Raw genomic sequence first — 6,831 nt, forward strand, 5'->3', positions numbered from 1 at the left:
GACTCAAATCAGCCAGCAATGTGGGAATCCAGTGCCTTAACTACCATGCCGCCTGCTGGCCCCTGCATGCCTCTCTTTTTAAACCACCCTCCCCTTTTATGCAATAAAGGATTTTTGTCATTATTATTTATTAAAAAAATATAGGAAATTACATCTTCCATCGTTTATGAATAAAGCTATAGATACTAAGTGAGTTGCTAGTGAACGTTTGAACTCTCCTCATTGTGTTAAATATTAATGAGCTGGATAATTAAAAGGAAGTTGGGAACCAGAGTTCAGACATTATGTCAGAACTTTTGAAAAATGGATTAGAAATTTGAAAAGATAAACATTTTTTTGAGCAGGATATTTTTCGCTTGACTTGGGCTTGTATCATACATTTAATAATCTATCTTTACTGGTTTAAGAATGTGACCCCTAATTTTTAGTGATTTTGGTGGGAGTCTGGATTATAATATACATATGCAAAACATTTGCTGTTTATCACATAGAGCAAACTGGAAAGAAATGTGAAATAATGTAACATAGAAGATGTTTTGGTGGGAACCAGCAGTTAGTGTAATGGCTATGTCGCTGGACTCCCATGTAGTCAACCGCGGTTTGCGTCCTGGACCCGGTGGCTTAAAACTCATGCCAGGCGTGTATGCGTGCATGCCCAAGATCCCGAGAGGAGAATGGAGGAGAAGGGATTGCGGGGTGACCATCCTCCCTGGGGGGTGATTTCTCGCTTTCTCTCTCTCTGTCTCTGTCTTGTCTGGTGAGCGCACATACCCTATAGCGAAAACCTCTCAAAAAAAAAGATGTTTTGGTGCTATAATTTAATATTACTATATATTTGTATAATTTATTTGTCTTTTTCTAGAGTCTATTCTGTTTATATAGTATCTTTCAGTTTTCTATTTGATTTTGGGTTTTAATTTTATGTGTATTGACTTTATCTTTCATTTAGAATGGTTTCTTTTAGCTTGAAAATGTTGTGATCTCCCTCTCTCTCTCATTCTTTTACTGTTACTGCTTTTATCTAGTTGACCTTTTTTTAGTTAAGTCGCACTATTCATCCTGTGCTCCTATCTTCCACTAGTATCCCAATGTAGCTCATTCCTACCATGTTTGGAATATAGCAATTCTCTTTTAGTTGAATCCCTTATTTCTGGTTAGTGTTTCTAAAATGTTACTTTCCACTAATGTAAGAATCATTGTTGGGTCTCTGTTGACCAGAGATGAGATCTAGACTTAACCTGATATTTGAATTTTCCTATCCTCTGCCCCATATGATAAATGTTTATTTTCTTGTACTCTTTAATGTAATTTCTCATATCAGTTCTTTAATATAATTTCTCATATCATTTCTCCAGGAAGCTTTGTTCATTTCAGCATTTTAAAAACAAATTCTAGATTTTTCTTTTTCTTTTTTAAAGATAGAATGAGGATGCAGGACCTTTAACAGGACCTTGTCACACTGTGATCTCCCTTTTCCCAGTCCTCTAGTTTCTTAAGATCCTAGGTGCCTATGCACAACACCTGGCGTATTTTTTGAACTGACCAAGATTCAAACCTGCAGTCGGCCTTATGGCCTTCATAATCTTGGAGGGCACTTGTGTTACTGCTGAGTCACAATGGCTGGGTCTCAACCTTTACGGTTTTGTTTTTAGTGTGATGATACTTTATTTAGTCTTTTTTTTTTTAATAACTGAAACTCTAGGAATTCCAAGTTAACATTCGTGCCTGTGAGCTTCTTGTTGACATCAGAAAAACTTTCAACCTTGTGTTCCGTTTTGTTCTGTTGTGCTTTGTCCAAGTGAACCTTGATGAACCCACTCTCATCAAGTTTTGTTTGGCTCCTTTTGTCTACCACTTCACTTGGGAAGACCAGGTTGGCGAGGACTACATCATGCTCCGCTATCAGAGTCCAGTTCCTGGGACACTTTTGCCTATTTTTGTTACTATTTTTATTTTTAATTTGCTCAAAGGTATGTGTGCTCCCTGTTCAGAGATATGAGGTGGGAGGATGGGAGAAATGAGAAAGCACCTACCAGCAGGGAGGACCAGGCCAGAATTCCTCCCCCTCCATTATCCTCTTGATATTTTAGGTAGGCACCCAGCATTTTTTCCAAGCCATCAGGTCTTAGACTTGAACCTCACTGTTGGCTGTGTGGGATCCAGTCACCTTAACCACCACATCACTGGATGGCCTACTTTTGCTTATTTTTCATACAGCCTTTTCTAGTTGGGTTAGGTAGAATTCTCCTCTGAACAATAAAGAAGACTTTCTTCCCACTGATCTTTTTCTCCAATTCTAGTCATACTAGACATACTAGTCATTTTTGGATTATCTGGAAGGACTTGAGTTAAAGAATAGGAACAAAGATTATGATAATTTTCCATCCACCACCAGCTTCAGCATCTTTGGTTGCCATGATGTTCAGCTTTTTGAGCAACAACTTGAGATTCAAATTCATCTCCGGCTCCAAAAAGAACCTGGTAGATGCCCATCTTGAACCTGTTTGGCTTCTCTCCATTGGGCTTCACAGTCTGGGTACTTGAACATGCTTGCTCCTTGTTGAGTACTGCTTGAGGAAGAGCCAACCTTCATGTTTTTATCTGGTGCTTTCTTTTCTCTGTCATGTCTTCATTTTCTTTAGCTATACTATTCTTAAAGTTTTTGCAAATCACTTCTTATTAGTTATGCTTAAAATCCTTGCTAGTAAATATTGATCTCCCTTTAATTTTTTTTTAATTGCTAGAGGGTATGTGTGCTCCCCAGAGAGAAATAAAGCAACCCTCAATGGGCATGAGTTCACAATTCTCTTTTCTCCATTTTTCCATCCTATTAGGGTTTTGAGCATGTGTGCATATGCACCTAGGATGTATTTCAAGCTACTGGGACTTGGATTTGTACCATAGACAGCCATGTGGGATCCAGCTCCCTATGCACAGCATTTAACAACAGCATTATGCAGCTGACATTGTTCCTTTTTAATAGGTTAGATTCATTGTCCCAACCAGATTGTTCAGTTATTTAAATTATTTAAATTGTTTTTCCTTTATTCATGTTAAAGTATGTGTGTACAAAAGAGAGAGAGAGAGGGAGAGAGGTGGCTAGACATCCTCCACAGAGTCTGGTCATGTTATGGTTCCCTTTTTTCAGTCCTTTGGTCCATCAGGTCTTGGGTATCCACACATGTGTTTCAGGACAACTGGGCTGAGGTTTGAACCACACTTGTCATATGGGATCCAGTTTTTCTAGAGCAGCATTATCACTATTGCACCACTGAGCTGTTTTACAGATTATCCTGCTATTGAGACGCAAATCCTATTATTTATTTACTTTTTTAGAGAGTTTTTTTTTTTTTTTTTTTGCTATAGAGCACATGTGCTTGATGGAGAGACAGAGAGACAGAAAGGAACAAACCACCACCCCCATCCCCACCCCCAGCAGGGATGACCACACCACAATCCCTTCTCCTCCATTCTCCTCTTGGGATTTTGGATACTCATGCCCACGTGCCTGGCATGAGTTTTAAGACTGGGTTTGAGACTCAAACTGTGGTCAACTATGTGGGAGTCCAGCAATGCAAATATTATGCCATCTGTTGGTCCCCCAAATCCTATTATTTATTTATTTATTTAACTTAGCCAGATTAATTTCTGGTGGTTTGATAGAGGCATATGCCAGCTCACAGTGGATTGTGCTACAAACAGGAGGTAGAGAAGTAGAGAGGCCAGGTACAGAGTCCTCTTTCAGAAAGTTCGTCCCTGAAACAGAGGAAAGAAAACAATAGCTGGAGTAGGAATTAATGTCCAAAAGTGACTGACATGATTGATTCAGTATAGAATCTTAGGCCTCCTAAGAGGCCTGAGGTTGATGGGAAAGTATGTGTGGAAATGGAGGATTTACAAACATATGAGGGAATGATAATAACCTGAGCTCTCAGGAAACAGAAGGAACAGATGGAGCAAACTCCCTTAGGAGGGAGATAGGATCCAGAACACATATGGTAGAGATTGACCAGAAATAGTAGCTGGGAAGAAGGAGAAGTTGGATAAAGACAAAAAAGAAGCATGGTTCTCCAAAATGACATGCATTTTCCCTGTCAGGTGAGGATAGTTAGGTCACCTACTGGGCAGCAGGAGAGAAGAGGAAAGCATTGGGAATGTCAGAGAAATCAAGGTTCGCAAGAGAGTATTTTTGTGAAAGGAAACATTGTAGGATTACTGGATAAGAAATCTGTGATGGACCGTAGTTCAAGTCTACTTTATGGTTTGTCTTCTATAACAAATAGTTTTTAAAATGAGAGTTTATTGTAGTTAATATTATTTTCAGTTACCTATTATATTACTCTTATTTATTAGAATGATTGGACTTAAAATAATTGTTATAATGGTTTCATTTTCCTTATGGATATTTACTACAAACAAAAACTATTAATTTGCACAGTTGTTCCTGTAGATTAGATCTGTTTATTGTGTTTTTAAAGCAATGATTAAAAAACAAAAAAAGAATGAGACCACCAGTGATGAAGCCATAACACAGTGCTCTGTGATGCTGCACCCACATGCGAAGTTCCTGAGGTCTCTGCATGCCTAAAGACAGTGGAACGGCTCAGCCACAGTGGCATAGTCTGCTAGGACACTTCTCAGGCCTGGCCCACATGGGAGAATTGGGTTTGATTCCTTATCAGCCTAGCCAGGTACCAACTCAGGACGCTGAGGCAGGAGCTTGACGCTGGCCTGGGCAGGATAATGACAGCCTGTGTGTAAAAGAGGCAGAAAGGGTTTGAGGTGGCATATGTGCCCACGATCCAGGGTGGTTGAGGTTGAGAGTGAGGGTGGATTGTGGTGTGGAGACCCTACTGGGGATCCCTGTCTCTCTCTCTTTCCTTCTGTCTCTCTCACTAGTGAAAGAAATTAAATAAACTAAAATCAAAACAAGCAACAACAAAAAATAATGACTTATTCTTGTGAAAACTGTGTGTGTTCATTATAAAAAGTTTTGTGTGGGGCCAGGCAGTGGTACAACAGTAATGCACCTGGATTTATGTGGTAAAGGTCTTGAGTTACAGGATCAGAGATGGATTGCAATATGTGGACACTGTTGGTGGTGCCTGCCTCTCTCTCTCATGAAAGAAACAAATGAGTATGGGACCAGCAGTTAGTGTAATGGCTATGTAGCTGGACTCCCATGTAGTCTATTGCAGTTCAAGTCCTGGACCCGGTGGCTTAAACTCACACTGGGCATGTGTGCGTGTGTGCCCAAGATCCCGAGAAGAGAATGGAGGAGAAGGGATTGTGGTGTGGCCATCCCCTCAAGGGGTGATTTCTTGCTTTCTGTCTGTCTCTCTCTGTCTTTCTGGCGAGTGCACGCACCCTACAGCAAAAACTTCTCAAAAAAAAAAAAAAAAAGAGAGAGAGAGAGAGAGAAAACTTAAAAAAAAAAAAGAAAGTAAATAAGCATGTTTATTTTAAGTTTTTGTCATGGAGGCATGTGCTCACTGGAGAGAGTCAAAGAGAGAGACATGAGAGGGAAAGTGAGAAACCATCCCCCATAGGGGATGGCCATGCTGCAGTCCCTTCTCCTCTATTCTCCTCTTGATATTTTGGGCATGCACATACATGCACTGGGCAGGATTTTTAAACCATCAAGTCTAAGACTTGAACCATAGTCAGCCATGTGAGAATCCAGCACTTTAACCACATAGGGCACCTGTTGACTACATTAAGTACTTTAAAAAAATAAAAGAAAAAAAAGCTTAAGTAAAACAAAACTAATAAAGAAGGTTTTTTAAAGTACCCAATAGCGGGGACCAGCAGTTAGCGTAATGGCTATGTCGCTGGACTCCCATGTAGTCGACTGCAGTTCGTGTCCTGGACCTGGTGGCTTAAAATTCACGCCGGGCGCGTGTGCGTGCATGCCCAAGATCCTAAGAGGAGAATGGAGGAGAAGGGATTGCAGCGTGGCCATCCCCCCTGGGGGGTGATTTCTCGCTTTCTGTCTCTCTGTCTCTCTCTCTCTCTGTCTGGCGAGCGCACACACCCTCTAGCAAAAACCTCTCCAAAAAAAAAAAAAAAAAAAAAAAGTACCCAATAGCTTACTGCCCAGAAATAATTTTCTTTAGCATTTAATCAGTATATTTTTTTAAAGAATTATTTTATTTTCATTTATTATCCTCATTACTATTTGTTTAATTTGACCAGAGAGAGAATGGGAAAGTAGGAAAGCAATCCTCCCGGTCTGGCACTCTAACCATGGTCGGCCATGTGGGAGTCCATTGCCTTAGCCACACCACCTGCTGGCCCCAGGTCAGTACTATTAAATAAGAAACCATTTTATATAAATGTGATGAAATAGTTTATGTCCTGTTTTAAATAGAATACTAAATTGTATTTTAAGTTTGAAAGAACTGAAGTAATACAGAAGTTACTGAAATTCAGTTTTTTTTTAAATTTTGATTTTACAAAAATATGTTCTCAATAATTCTTCTGAAGTTAAGAAAAAGAATCTCAATAACATTAAAAGATTGAGTAAATTATTTTTTAATTACGTGTTTTCATCTTTACATAGTATCCGTAGATTCTTTACAGTGAAAGATGAGGAAACCAGTGCTAGCTTTTGTCTTACCTCCATCTACCCCTCAATTTTCTGTTATTTACCTAGTTCTAGGTCGGTATCTATATGTCCTGTTTCACTAATGTAATTCCCTTGGTTGTTTATGTTTAGTCTTAATGATACAGAGAATATGTGAAGTGTACAGTCTATTGACCATTGGTCTCTATTCCTGGCAAGAAGAAACAGCTTGGCTAGATATAAAATCTTGAGTCATATTATCTTTC

The 6,831-nt window shown here is 39.4% G+C and overlaps 1 protein-coding gene and 1 pseudogene across 2 annotated transcripts in view; one reads left to right on the plus strand and one right to left on the minus strand.

Moving 5' to 3' along the window:
- OLA1 (Obg like ATPase 1) overlaps positions 1 to 6,831 on the plus strand; it is a 199,199-nt gene that overhangs the window by 105,276 nt on the left and 87,092 nt on the right. The gene's annotated exons all lie outside the window — the stretch shown is intronic.
- The window catches only part of LOC106735133 (40S ribosomal protein S7-like), a 7,498-nt pseudogene continuing 2,315 nt past the window's right edge, over positions 1,649 to 6,831 (minus strand).

This window comes from Tupaia chinensis, unplaced genomic scaffold (assembly GCF_000334495.1).
Source record: "Tupaia chinensis unplaced genomic scaffold, TupChi_1.0 Scaffold000314_1, whole genome shotgun sequence".
In the NCBI taxonomy this organism is placed as follows: Eukaryota; Metazoa; Chordata; class Mammalia; order Scandentia; family Tupaiidae; genus Tupaia; species Tupaia belangeri.